The sequence below is a fragment of the Anolis carolinensis genome, unplaced genomic scaffold (assembly GCF_035594765.1).
Source record: "Anolis carolinensis isolate JA03-04 unplaced genomic scaffold, rAnoCar3.1.pri scaffold_8, whole genome shotgun sequence".
In the NCBI taxonomy this organism is placed as follows: Eukaryota; Metazoa; Chordata; class Lepidosauria; order Squamata; family Dactyloidae; genus Anolis; species Anolis carolinensis.
This window is the reverse complement of record NW_026943819.1, coordinates 21,212,023-21,226,883: the sequence shown is the minus strand read 5'-3', so window position 1 is coordinate 21,226,883 and position 14,861 is coordinate 21,212,023. Positions and strand designations below refer to the sequence as shown.

The following is a 14,861-nucleotide window of genomic DNA, read 5'->3' as shown; positions in this document are numbered from 1 at the left end:
GAAGACTTTGCTGCCTCCTCTCTCTTATTCTCTGTACAGCAAGGATTTTCCATATGCTCTATGATTGGGTAATACGTTTCTTAAGATCATAATGCATAGATATTTCACAGGCAGTGTGCTATGCCATCTGCCCCTACAGTATACATTTCACACATTCTGGCTAATTCAGAGATCCTAAAATTCTCCCTTTTCTTCTGTTTTCATTGCATTGTAAGTACTTATTAAAACATAAATGAATGAGGAGCCTTACACCAGGTCCTGTCTCATCTTAGAAGTTAAGCAGGACACCATTACCATCCCAGGTGGTGGAGGCAATCTTTCGGAGGAAGAAACTAGCCAAACCATCTCTGCATATTCCTTGTCTAAGTAAATCCTATGAAATTAAATGCACAAAGACCTGTCAAGGATACTAGGGTTTTAAGGCGAGATCTCAGATTTCATAAAAAAAAGAGCAGTCAGAAGATGTCATAGAGAAACTATAGTGGCACAAAACTGTCCAAACCCATCAGCTCAGAAGCTATATCAGTGATTCTCAACCTGGGGTCACCAGATATTTTTGGCCTTCAATAAATAATAATAATAATAATAATAATAATAATAATAATAATAATCCAATTCAACAACCAGCAGAGTGTCTGCTGTGGACTCATCTTGTTGTAGTCGCATTGATGAAAAACAACAGGAAAAACTCAGCCGCTATCAGGACCTCAAGATTGAACTTCAAAGACTCTGGCAGAAACCAGTGCAGGTGGTCCCGGTGGTGATGGGCACACTGGGTGCCGTGCCAAAAGATCTCAGCCGGCATTTGGAAACAATACACATTGACAAAATTACGATCTGCCAACTGCAAAAGGCCACCCTGCTGGGATCTGCACGCATCATCCGAAAATACATCACACAGTCCTAGACACTTGGGAAGTGTTCGACTTGTGGTTTTGTGAAACGAAATCCAGCATATCTATCTTGTTTGCTGTGTCATACAACGTCGTTGTGTCAATAATAATAATAATAATAATAATAAAAATCAGAAACCCCTCAAAGCACAGCAGACAAAAAATCAGTACAAGAAAACCACACTACAAACTAGAGCTGACAGCTGGCACAACAAAACATTGCATGGGAAGTTCCTTGACAAAATTGAAGGAAAAGCTGATAAGGAGAAGACCTGGCTATGGTTCACGGATCCTTGCAGCCCAGGAGCAAGCCATCAGAACAAAGGCAATTAAGGCCAAGATCGAAAAATCAGCTGATGACCCAAAATGCAGACTGTGCAAGGAAACCGACGAAACCATTGATCATATCCTCAGCTGCTGTAAGAAAATTGCACAGACAGACTACAAACAGAGGCACAACCATGTGGCCCAAATGATCCATTGGAACTTATGCCTCAAGTACCACCTCCCACAGTAAAGAACTGGTGGGATCACAAACCTGCAAAAGTACTGGAGAATGAGCAAGCAAAGATACTGTGGGACTTCCGAATCCAGACTGACAAAGTTTTGGAACACAACACACCAGACATCACAGTTGTGGAAAGGAAAAAAGTTTGGATCATTGATATTGCCATCCCAGGTGACAGTCGCATTGACGAAAAACAACAGGACCTCAAGATTGAACTATCAGGACCTCAAGATTGAACTTCAAAGACTCTGGCAGAAACCAGTACAGGAGGTCTCGGTGGTGATCGGCACATTGGGTGCTGTGCCAAAAGATCTCAGCCGGCATTTGGAAACAATAGACATTGACAAAATTACGATCTGCCAATTGCAAAAGGCCACCCTACTGGGATCTGCACGCATCATCTGAAAATACATCACACAGTCCTAGACACTTGGGAAGTGTTCGACTTGTGATTTTGTGATACGAAATCCAGCATAACTATCTTGTTTGCTGTGTCATACAACATCGTTGTGTCAATAATAATAATAATAATAATAATAATAATAATAATAATATACTTGGGAAGTGTCTGACGTGTGATCCAATACAGCAGCTAGCAGAGTGTCTGCTGCGGACTCATCTTGTTGTGCTTCTAATAATAATAATAATAATAATAATAATAATAATAATAATAATAATAATAATAATAATAATAATAATTTTATTTCTACTCCATTACCATCTCCCCAAAGAGACTAGGGGTGGCCAACAAAATACAGTGAAGTGGCCCATATATATAAATACAGTAGAGTCTCACTTATCCAACATAAACGGGCCGGCAGAATGTTGAATAAGTGAATATGTTGGATAATAAGGAGGCATTGAGGAAAAGCCCATTAAACATCAAATTAGGTTATGATTTTACAAATGAAGCATCAAAACATCATGTTAGACAACAAATTTGGCAGAAAAAGTAGTTCAATATGCAGTAATACTATGAAGTAATTACTGTATTTATGAATTTAGCACCAAAATATAACGATATATTGAAAACATTGACTACAAAAATACGTTGGATAATCCAGAGCGTTGGATAAGCGAGTGTTGGATAAGTGAGACTCTACTGTACATAAATCTGAAATGATAAAAACACAGAATTACAACCACACACATACATAATTACAATATAAAGCATTAAAATTCATAAGATGCAGCCATAACTGCATCATCAGTGCCTACGTGATGCCCACAGTAAGTCCTCGGACTAATCCTTAAAAAACTGTGTAACTCCCTGAAATCCCAGCAGTTGGTAAACTGGCTGGGATTTCCGGGAGTTGTAGGCAAAAAACATCTGGGGAGCCCAGGTTGAGAACCATTGATCTATATGAATATATTGCATTGGAGGCGGAAGTTCGTGCACTAGTAGTTTGGAGCCTACAACATTAAACTTCTGCAAGCAGATAAGCTAAATTCTACAACTGTTCAGATTCTGTGAATGGAGCACTGAACTTCACTTGGGACTCATGCCCCAGGCTTTCTTAATCTTGAAACATTGTAGTTATAATCCAGGATCTCCTCAACACAGCATAAATATTTGCATGCAAAGATGGATACACTACACAACTTCCATGCACAATAGCAACTTAGCATACTATGACTGAAATTCTTTGTTCCATGTGCAACTGCAGTGTACAAATACCATGTGCAGAACTTAGCTTGCATTGCTATCAAGCAAAATATATCTAATGCATATTTGCAAATAATTCACCCCTTATGGGTTACATTACTAACACATGTATCTATCTATTGCTATCAGGATGCCTGTTTAAAAGCAATGCAATGCTTTTGGTCCAAAACTATTTAGCTGTTTGTGATTCCTTTATTTTATCACTTTTAAACTTATTTATTATGCAATGCTTTTGACATGAAATTTTAAAAAAGGATGCCTGTTCATGTATTTTGTGAACCACACATAGCCACACATCCAGCATTCATGGATTTAACCATTAATGGCTTGAACATAGATATTTTTAAATCCAAAAAAGCATGTCTTCATTTTGACATTTTACATAAAAGACACAATTTTGCTCGTTGTATATAATGGGCCTTAAACATCTATATATTTTAGTTTTCACCAAAATATATATTTTGGAGGTCCTAGAACCAAAATCCATCAGATATCAAGAGCCCACTGTACATATATATTGTAGTTTAAAAAAAAAAAAAAGCAAGATAACCTAACATGAGAAGCAGGCTTCATCTATATTGCCATATAATATAGTTTCATAATGCAGTTTAACTGCATTGAACCACATTGTGTGAATCTACATAGTTAAGCTGCATTATATGGCAGTGTGGATGGGGATGCAGTGTGCTGTTGTGGTTTGAATGTTGGACTAAGTTCCCATCTACACTGACCATTTAGTGCAGATTAAACTACATTATATAGTCAGTGAAAACTCATATAATGCAGCCAATGCAGTTAAACTGAACTATGTGAATCTACACTGACCATACTATGTACAGCAGAGTCTCACTTATCCAACATAAACGGGCCGGCAGAATGTTGGATAAGCGAATATGTTGGATAATAAGGAGAGATTAAGGAGAAGCCTATTAAACATCAAATTAGGTTATGATTTTACAAATTAAGCACCAAAACATCATGTTATACAACAAATTTGGCAGAAAAAGTAGTTCAATATGCAGTAATGTTAAGTAGTAATTACTGTATTTACGAATTTAGCACCAAAATATCACAATGTATTGAAAACATTGACTACAAAAATATGTTGGATAATCCAGAATGTTGGATAAGCGAATGTTGGATAAGTGAGACTCTACTGTAGTTCAATCCGCATTAAATGATCCAGTGGCTCAATGCAATGGAATCCTGTGATTTGTAGTTTGGTGAGGCCCCAGCACTCTTTGGCAGAGCCGCTTTGAGTCTCTTTTTAAAACGATAAAGTGGGATAGAAATAATAATTGACAGAGGAGGCTGAAGACTTTGTGAAACTGCAACTCCCAGGATCCCATAGCATTGAACCAGGATGGTTAAAGGGGAGTCAAACTGTCTTATTCTGTAGTGTAGATGAACAAAGTCTTTTGAGAGAATAAGAAAAGCCATTTGGGCAAATCCCACTTTTTCAACCACAGGAAAAGGCAATTCTCCTCTAAACAAACACATAGTAGGTTTGGAATGCCTTGAAGGCATACAAGAACACCAAGTCTAACCATACATACCAGTAGTTTGACTGGACTTCCATCCTTTTCCCTCACCTTCCAGAGACAGTTCAGTTATGTGGTAAATAAAGGAGAATGTTCTGGAGTTCCACACACCTGCTATCTTTCCCGCCATAGAGAACCATGAGTGGACTTTGAAGGTGATGGCACAGGTGTTGAGAATGGTTAATTTCCCCATTAGCAGTTGGAGCTGCTCCAAACTGGTTGAGCCAATCAGGGCTGGTGAGAAAAGAAACTCAAAGTCCTGACACTTGCAAACGACAATGCCAATGGTTGCAAAGCATTCAGCAATGGCAGCTAAAGTGGTATCAAACTGCACTCATTCAACAAGTGTAGATGCTCCCACAGACACTAGTTTTTCTTCAAAGAACAATTCTAAGCTCTTCCCCCTTCTAAATTTTTTCATTCAATTCCTCCCAACAATGGAAGGGAAATGTTAATAAACATTCAAAGAATAAAACCGGTCTTTTTTAAAGGCTGTGTTTCACTCTCATGAGTTTTAGGTTTCATTTTGTATTGCATTCTGAATTCTGTCACCTACTCAGATAACATTGGTTGAGAAAGAGGCATATATCGACATAACTAGAACTTTTGGCCCAGTTCCTCTGGATCTAATCCAAGATTTTATCATTATATTTTTGTATGTGATTTTTTATGACTTGTTTTTATTGCTGTTTGATCTGTTTTATTGCTTTGTTTTTATATTGTTGATGTCTGGGCTTGGCCCCATGTAAACCACCCCGAGTCCCTTTGGGGAGATGGGGTGGGGTATAAAAATAAAATAATAATAATAATAATAATAATAATAATTATTATTATTATTATTATTATTATTATTATTATTATTATTATATTCCAAGTCACTAAAAATAACATTTTTTCGTACAAAAGACTCACTAACTGTATTTTTAAAATATGAGAAATCATCCTATTTACCTTGCTAGGGTTTTTTTTAATGCCTGGCTTTAATTTTCTAATAGATGAAGCATGTTTTTACACTATATGTGTGTGTGTGTGTGTGTGTGTGTGTGTGTGTGCACTAGTGTATGTATACAGTAGAGTCTCACTTATCCAAGCCTCGCTTATCCAAGCCTCTGGATAATCCAAGCCATTTTTGTAGTCAATGTTTTCAATACATTGTGATATTTTGGTGCTAAATTCGTAAATACAGTAATTACTACGTAACATTACTGCCTATTGAACTACTTTTTCTGTCAATTTTTTTGTATAACATGATGTTTTGGTGCTTCATTTGTAAAATCATAACCTAATTTGATGTCTAATAGGCTTCTCCTTAATCTCTCCTTATTATCCAACATATTCGCTTATCCAACGTTCTGCCGGCCTGTTTATGTTGGATAAGTGAGACTCTACTGTGTGTGTGTGTGTGTGTGTGTATATATATATATATATATGTGTGTGTGTGTGTGTGTGTGTGTGTGTGTGTATGTGTATGTTATTTATATATGTATGTCAGAAGTGATGTATTTTTCTGGCTGGGTCTCCGACTTCCACAGGCTACTACGACCTTCATGAATAATTGACCTAGACCAAATTTGAGACACAGATTCCCCGCCCCCCATGTCCCACTTTACGTCCTGGTGAGGTTTAGAGGAGGATGGACCATGGACGATGAGATTTGCAGTACCTTCACCTGCTTCCACAGACCACAGCTGTTTGACCAGAGCCAGCCCACTCGAGTGGATCTCCACAGCTTCAGTGGAGATCGCCCAGGTGATCTTTCCCTCCTTTTCAGCCAAGAAGCGAGCCATTACACACCTCCATTACCGAAGCACCTGCTACTATATATTTCTTTATGTATCACTTCTTATTTCTTCTCTTTTTATTATTTTTCCTTCTGTGAATATGCAAATGAGCAGAGGGGATAAAATATAACAAATACAGCAGATGAATTTTTCCAGCTTATGCTCAGTCATGGAAAGATCCCCATCCATCCCCCTTCTCTATGAGTCTATACCAAGCACCATATGAACTCTCTTCTATATTTGTATCTATTATTATTATTATTATTATTATTATTATTATTATTATTATTATTATTATTATTTTATTGTATGACACAGCAAACAAGATAGATCTGCTGGATTTCGTATGACAAAATCACAAGTCGAACACTTCCCAAATGTCTAGGACTGTGTGATGTATTTTTGGATGATGCGTGCAGATCCCAGTAGGGTGGCCTTTTGCAGTTAGCAGATCATAATTTTGTCAATGTCTATTGTTTCCAAATGTCGGCTGAGATCTTTTAGCACGGCACCCAATGTGCCGATCACCACCGGGACCACCTGCACTGGTTTCTGCCAGAGTCTTTGAAGTTCAATCTTGAGGTCCTGATAGAGGCTGAGTTTTTCCTGTTGTTTTTCGTCAATGTGACTGTCACCTGGGATGGCAACATCAATGATCCAAACCTTTTTCTTTTCCACAACTGTGATATCTGGTGTGTTGTGTTCCAGAACTTTGTCAGTCTGGATTGGGAAGTCCCACAGTATCTTTGTGTGCTCATTTTCCAATACTTTTGCTGGTTTGTGATCCCACCAGTTCTTTACTGCTGGGAGGCATAAGTTCTAATGAATCATTTGGGCCACGTAGTTGTGCCTCTGTTTGTAGTCTGTCTGTGCAATTTTCTTACAGCAGCTGAGGAGATGATCAATGATTTCGTAAGTTTCCTTGCACAGTCTGCATTTTGGGTCATCAGCTGATTTTTCGATATTATTATTATTATTATTATTATTATTATTATTATTATTATTCTCTATAAAATGAAGGCAAATGTACATGAACCTATGAACTCTAGTAATCTCTCTTGAGCAATTCCAGATGCCTCTTCCCTTCCCTATGTGAGAACCAGAGATGGGATATAATCTGTGGGATCAAGGACCTTCCTGGATCTCAGTGGGAAGCCTTCTGCCAGCTGCCCATCAGTTCCCCTTCTGGGGTCTCAGCTGTCTGTGAGACAAAGGTCCAGTTTGAAACTGTGATTACAATTCCATCAACAAATATACATCATTGGGACTCTTCTTTTGTCTTCTGGCATGGAGACAACAACTCCCATTGTGTTCTCTAGCCGGGCCCGGTATCTGCATAATCCTGTCAGATTGGCTTTTGGACTTCTCTTTGTTTTACACATTCTACTGCCACCCACCCTGTTTTTAATTATGCTTTTACTCTTGTACCCTTCGAGCATCCGTGTTACAAGTGTCACTATTGCACAAATTGAATAAAGCCTCTGTCATTTGCCTTCAACCCGGTGAGAGTCTTGGTTCTTGATTCCTGATTTGTTGTCTGTGGTTAGCGAAGCTTGCCAGGCTTCCCTCGTCTACCCACAGGACTTAGAAAAAAAATCAAAATATTCGGCATCACCGACACTTCCAATTTAGAGATCAGGGTAAGGCAAGAATGGTACCAGTTGTAAATGTACCCTCAAGGGCTTACATTGAATAGCTATTTCCAACTAGACTAGACACTAAGATCATCCAAATCAATGTATCTTCTCTAGATGGGACTATTCACTACGTTTTAGCCAAGGGACCATTTAGCAAACAGTAGTGGCAGCTGGTGGTACTTTAATGAATTTCTTCTGGATTTTAGCCCAGATTTTAAAGCAGCTGTTTAAGACAATGAACCTATTTCCAAGTGAAAAGATCAAGACTACTTGGTTTAAATCCCAAACTAAAACCGCGAAAGTGGATTCATCACCCAAGTGACTTCAGATCCCTCAAGTCTCATAATGGGTGAGTTTAGGACAGACAGTCCCACCAGTGAAGAAATCTCTTATCTTACACCCCTTCGGTCTGCAGATCTGGAGATTAGGATTGCCTTTTATACAATGTTAAGACTGTAAAAGGATTTTACAAGTGGGGAAAATCCATTTGTTTTATCAAGGAAAGAAATCTTTCGAATTCTCTTGGAAATTCTGCTCAAGAAGGAATATCCAAAGAAGCATGAAAAGCTTTACTGCCAGAGGAGCTTTGCTTGTAAGTGGAGACAGTGTGAATTGGTTGCTTGCTGAGGCTCAGTGAGCCAGTTGCTAACTCATTTAACAGTTTCATCCTACTCTGAATTCATATTATTTCCCCAGGAATTAGCCTTCCCAAGCTTTGTTAGCTTTCTCTGTAATGATTAAAAGGTAACCCGGGTTTGAAATGGATAGATAAAATTTTGTATGCATCGATCATAAAACAAGAATAAATAAATAAGCTGGATATACATTTTGGAAAAAAAGAAAGAAATCATCAAAACAATTACAACTGCATAATTGATCAAAAGGAAAATAGGCCAGGTATGCAAAGGATGCCTCTCCCCTTCATTGCTTAATGTTCAAAGAACTCTTTTTGGGAGGTTGCTTTAGAAGAAAGAAAAAATCACGCATGCCACAATCCCAGAGGAATTAGCATGCCAGATGAGATATGTATCGAGTTCAATCTGTGATACATCAATCAGTTGCAGAACAGTCAAAATATAACTTATATAAATCATGATTTATATCCCCAAGGTTCTCTAGAATAGAAAGAAAGAAGCCTCATGAAAAGGAAGCATTCAATTGCCAGACGAGGTGCAAAGAGGTAATGTGGTCTACATTTCCCCAATTCCATGGTTATGCTCTGCTAATTTAATGATTAAGCACGAGGCATAAGAAACGAGATTTCAAAAGTTTAATGGAATTACATTTTTTCTTCTTACTCTTTTCCCTCCTTCCCTCTCCCTCTTCTGTTCTTCCATGGTAGTATGCATACAGCAACAGTCCTATATGGATATGACACATCCCTGTATCTGTGGGACCAGTATCCACAGTTTTACCTACACACAACTGACAAAATATGTCCTCTCTAGGAATTTTCTTGATCCTCCAGGCAATTTTATGAAATGCTTCCACTGGAAGTTACTATAGAACAGGCATGGGCCAACTCTTTTGGCTTGGGGCCACATTGTGGGCATGGCTAGGAGGGCCGGAAGGGAGGGCAGCCACACATGCTGGGTGGGATGGACCCAGGTGGGGGAGAGCTGGGAGAGGGAAGGGCCAGATGGGGGCAGGGCAGGGCCCGGATTATCCTTGTTGGGAATCATCCTGGACTACTCAAGTAGTTAGATAGATGATAGAGTTAGATTGAGGGAATCCTTTCCCCATTTCCAAAGCATGGCTAGACAGGCTTTACTGTATTTCACTCTATCCTGTTTACGTCACATCCCTTACTTTGAAGTTAGCAGAAATGTGAATCTCCAGGGACACTAACTTCTCATTGGTCAGAATGTCTTTTATGGCCCCAATAAACTGGACCATGAGGTTGGAGCCATTTTGGTTCTCTCTTCTCCCTTTGTTCTTCAAGCTAATAACACGTCCTGCCATCTCTCCTGGCAAGATGTAACTATTTAGATGTTTGTTATTTTTCCTTAGAAACCAATCTAGAGTAGACTAGACAGCTCCCAAGCCTTTCTATCTACAATGGAGTTCTTTTTACCTGAATAAATACTTTTTGAACTTTTATTGAGACTCTGCAGTCCATTGCAATCCTAAATGGTCAAAGGCTTCTCCTTGCTCGCCCCGTGTAAGTAACTGTTGCATTTGAAAGCTTTTGCTTTTGCTACTCTGCTGATTTTTGGTGGAATCTCCCCCAGAGAGGGTTAAATTGAGTCTAACCGCTCAGAGATTACCACAACAATCCTCAGGTTGTCCTCCTGGCATAAGGATGGGTCTACTCACCCCATCCTTATGCCAGGAGGAAAATGAGACAGTGACTGCCTTGATCCTCCTCCCCAATACTCCTCCCTTGATCTTCAGACTGTCCTCTCAGCATTATGCCAGGAGGAGGGCGAGAGAGGCAACATCCAAGAGCACTCCAGAGGACTCTCAACTGCTGTTGAACCATCCTCCTGACATAAGGACAGGGCTGTTCGCACCGTTCCTGTGCCAGGAGGAGGGTGCGATGCGTGGTGGCTGAGAGCACTCCATAGGGCTCTCAGCTGCTGAACGTTTTCCTCCTCTGTCCTTTCTGCATAAGGATGTGGCAGACCACCGTGTCCTTATGTCAAGAGGACAGGGAAAATGAGGAGGGCCTGAGGTAAGCATTTAATTGTCTTTGGAATTTTTAAATACAGATATTTTGCATGTTTTAATCTGTTATGCTATTAACATTATACAACATGTTGTCAATGGTGATGCTGATACTAGGAAGCAATTATGCAGCTCTCCAAATCTTGCTGGACCAAGCATGACAGAATATACAGATAAGGGTTGTTGGGAACTGCAGTCCAAGAACCTATGGCATGCAGCATGATTCCCACTCCTGAATTCCACTCTGATAGCTTGAGCATACTGATGGGAAACTGAGATTGAGAGTAAAATGTGCTAGGTCATTTAAAAAGTAAAAGGACAGTGTCTCCTAAATCTAAAAGAAAACTAGCCCTGTATAACTAAGCAGATTTCTACTACATTCCGCTCACCTTTTATCTTTACTTTTCAAATCTTTACACTATTCCTCCTCTCTCTCTCTCGTACATCTGCTATCCAGCCTCTAAACATTCTCTGCATATCTGGTCAGGTTTCAAACCTGTATAGAAGCTCAGCTGCTGCAGAGTTTCACTTTTGTTCTTTAACCGATCTTATCAAGGCACCAGATGTCACCCAACTGCTTGAACATTGCCATCCCCTTTGCGACAGCTACCTGAGTTTTTTCCTTTGCGTGCCATTCCAGCAGCATAAATCAGAAAGCGTTGCACATGACTGAAACAACACTCTTTATAAAATGTCTAGGCATTTGTTTCCTTCATGTCTACAATGGAAGGAATGTCCCTGGGATTGGAATTTGTTGGAGATTGTTGTTTAATCATTCAGTTGTTTCCGACTCTTCGTGACCTCATGGACCAGTCCATGCCAGAGCTCCCTGTCGGCCGTCACCGCCCCCAGTTCCTTCAAGGGCAAGCCAGTCACCTCAAGGATACCATACATCCTTTTTGCCCTTGGTCGGCCTCTCTTCCTTTTTCTTCCATTTTCCTCAGTATCATGATCTTCTCCAAGCTTTCCTGTCTTCTCATGATGTGGCCAAAATACTTCATCTTTGCCTCTAGTATCCTTCCCTCCAGTGAGCAGCCATTGGGCATTATTTCCTGGAGGATGGACTGGTTGGGTCTTCTTGTGGTCCAAGGCACTCTCAAGATTTTCCTCCAACACCAAAGTTCAAAAGCGTCTATCTTCCTTTTCTCAGTCTTCCTTATGGTCCAGCTCTCACATCCATAGGTTACTATGGGGAATACCATTGCTTTAACTATGTGGACCTTCATTGCCAGTGTGATGTCTCTGCTCTTCACTATTTTATCGAGGTTGGCCATTGCTCCATTGTTGGAGATTAGGATTTGCAATTAGCATAAACTATACATTTGTCATTGGAAGGCACCACAAGGGCCATCTAGTCTATTTCTGCTATACAACAAAAGCAGTCCTGACAGATTGCCATTTGGTTTATCTACAAAGTTCTTCAAAGAAGGTGATTGTACCACTCTCCAAAGTAGATACAAAGAGCATGTCTCCCATCACTGTCCTCAACATATGAGAATTTGCATTCAGATTACCTATGAATTTTGGCGACCCCACAAATTATATGGGGCTTTTCTTAGCAAAGGATACAAAGAGGTGGTTTAGCTCATTTCTTCCTCTGGAATATCATCTGCAGCACCTGATATCCCATGGTGGTCTCCCATCCGAGTACTAACCACAGATGACCCAGCTTGGCTTAGAAAATCAGATAAAATCAGAGGCCTTTGTTATTAAGGCTCTACTTTCCCAATAGTTAAAAGAATCCCAAGCTCTCAGAAAAAGGAGACAAAATATATTCAGGTGGTACCCAACCCATTGCTTGAAAAATTGTCTAGGTAAATGCAGGTCAAGAGATCAAAATGTCAGCTAGAAAGGCAAATTGTAAACACCAGAGTTTGTTTGAAATGGACATTTAATTTAATTTAGATCATCTCAATTAAAAAGACCAGAGGGAGTTTGCAATTGCTATTGATTTTATGCTGGAGGTGGCACAATGAAGAGTTTCCTAATGGGCAGTGGAATAAAACCAATAGACAGATAAATAGATATCTTGTTTACAACAGATTGTCAGGTGATGCAAAACACCATTTAGCAAGTTCTGGATGTCATTGTGTAGGGGTTTGAGCTCAAAATTATCTCTGCTTAGCTACCAAGACCAGGAGAAATCTGGTATCTTTAGAGTATATGGGAATCATATAGCACTGGGGATTTCTTGGTATGGTTTGTTGCCAGTTATGTTTTTATCATTGGCTTTTCTATTGTTTTGAACTCCATTATTGACTTGGTTATATGCTTCTATTCTCTATTACTCTATTTGGGTAAAAATGTGGGGCATATATTTCTTTAAAAAAAACAACAAATAAAGCTACCAACAAGGTTTGTCTCTAATGTGAATTTCTAAGGTAATTTGGAGGTTCTTATTTGCCAGAAACCACAGTGGAATTTTCTGGGAAGAAAGCAAAGAGTTTTGACAAAACTACTAGAAAGTACACAGGAGAATATTGTGTGTGTGTGTGTGTGTGTGTGTGTGTGTGTGTGTGTGTGTGTGTGTGTAGATAGATAGATAGATAGATAGATAGATAGATAGATAGATAGATAGATAGATAGATAGATAGATAATATAGCTGTAATAATATTTTCTTTGAAACCACAACAAATAAAGCACAAGGGCTCCTACTCTCATCTTACTTTATTTTGTTTTATTGTTTGGCATCAAACACTAAGTGTGCATTATTGTCTGGAGTGTTTTTAAAGCGCGAGAGTCCATGTTTTATGCTTTCTCTGCATTTGATGTCTAGTTTGAGCTCTCATATGAAGAAGAAGCACTTATATACTGGATTCCTGTGGGGTTATGAAGAAAGAGGTGGTAAGAAATTAAGGGCACTTCAAGGGCTTGTGTTTCAGGAGAAGCATCCTGGTATTGTTCAGAAAACAGATTGGAAAATGAATAGTATCTATCACCTTAATTGGTAAACTTTGAAGAACTTTCTAACCTCATTGCATGCCAAGGGCTTATTATGGAAAATCAAAAACCAGTGATAGCTAAATGTCTAGCTGAAGGATTGTAACTGGTGGCCTCCATGTCAGAAACTGGATTCTCTGATTTTAGTTTGAAATTTAAACATTTTTCCAAGATGCTGAACCAAACTGATGATTCACGGCTCACTTCCAACCCACTGGACATTTCACCATGTGAAACTATAAGTTAAATAATGGTGGATGAAGGCTTCCATGTCTTGAACCTAGAAGTCAACCAAAGGCAGGCGGTGGCTTCATATGTCAACCAACAGTTAAATCCATTCGGTATGGACTGTTTCAGTCCAAACTATGTAGTTGCTATCCAAGGTGGTGAAATTCTTTTTCAGATTATTGTTTGATACATTGAATAGCTTATTTAAAATATAGACTACAGATGACATGGAAGTCATAAGCCCCAACTTCAAATTCAGATGCAGGAAGCTAGCTGTGGCTGCGATCCAGTAGGTTCCTCTCAATTAGAGTAGACCCACTGAAACAATTATTAAGTGGTGAGTCAACACACACACAAACACACACACATATAATTGATTCAGTGTCTCTTATTTTAGCAGGGACTAACAATAGGGTTTGCTTCAATGTGTAGTAATAGATGCTGCTGTTCTGGTTGGCATCTTGTAGGTTGGGGTGAGCAATCTGTACAGTCTATATGTATGCAATCTATATATAACCACTGTATGCTTGTTTTATATCTGTGAGCCACCCCGAGTCCCTCTGGGGAGATGGTGGCAGGGTATAAAAATAAAATTATTATTATTATTATTATTATTATTATTATTATTATTATTATTATTTTATTGTATGACACAGCAAACAAGATAGATATGCTGGATTTCGTATCACAAAATCACAAGTCGAACACTTCCTAAGTGTCTAGGACTGTGTGATGTATTTTTGGATGATGCGTGGAGATCCCAGTAGATTGGCCTTTTGCAGTTGGCAGATCATGATTTTGTCAATGTCTAGTATTGTCACGACCCAGGCGGCAGAGGCACCAATAACCATACACAGAGGCCAGAATCTAACTAATATCTTTATTGAAGGAATATATAAAGTTAATAAAAACAAGTATAGAAAATAGTCCAGAATTAGACCCTTCAGGAAAGGTCAGAATTAGTCCAAAAAAGCAATGTCCAATAAGAAATATTAAGGT

At 39.1% G+C, this 14,861-nt stretch overlaps 1 protein-coding gene across 1 annotated transcript in view; it reads right to left on the bottom strand.

Moving 5' to 3' along the window:
• Positions 1-4,638, bottom strand: part of opcml (opioid binding protein/cell adhesion molecule like) — a 934,533-nt gene extending 929,895 nt beyond the window's left edge. Inside the window, exon 1 of the mRNA XM_062961394.1 lies at positions 4,624-4,638. The gene's annotated coding sequence lies outside the window, so the exon portion shown is untranslated. The remainder of the gene's footprint in view (positions 1-4,623) is intronic.
• Positions 4,639-14,861: the final 10,223 nt, after the last annotated feature.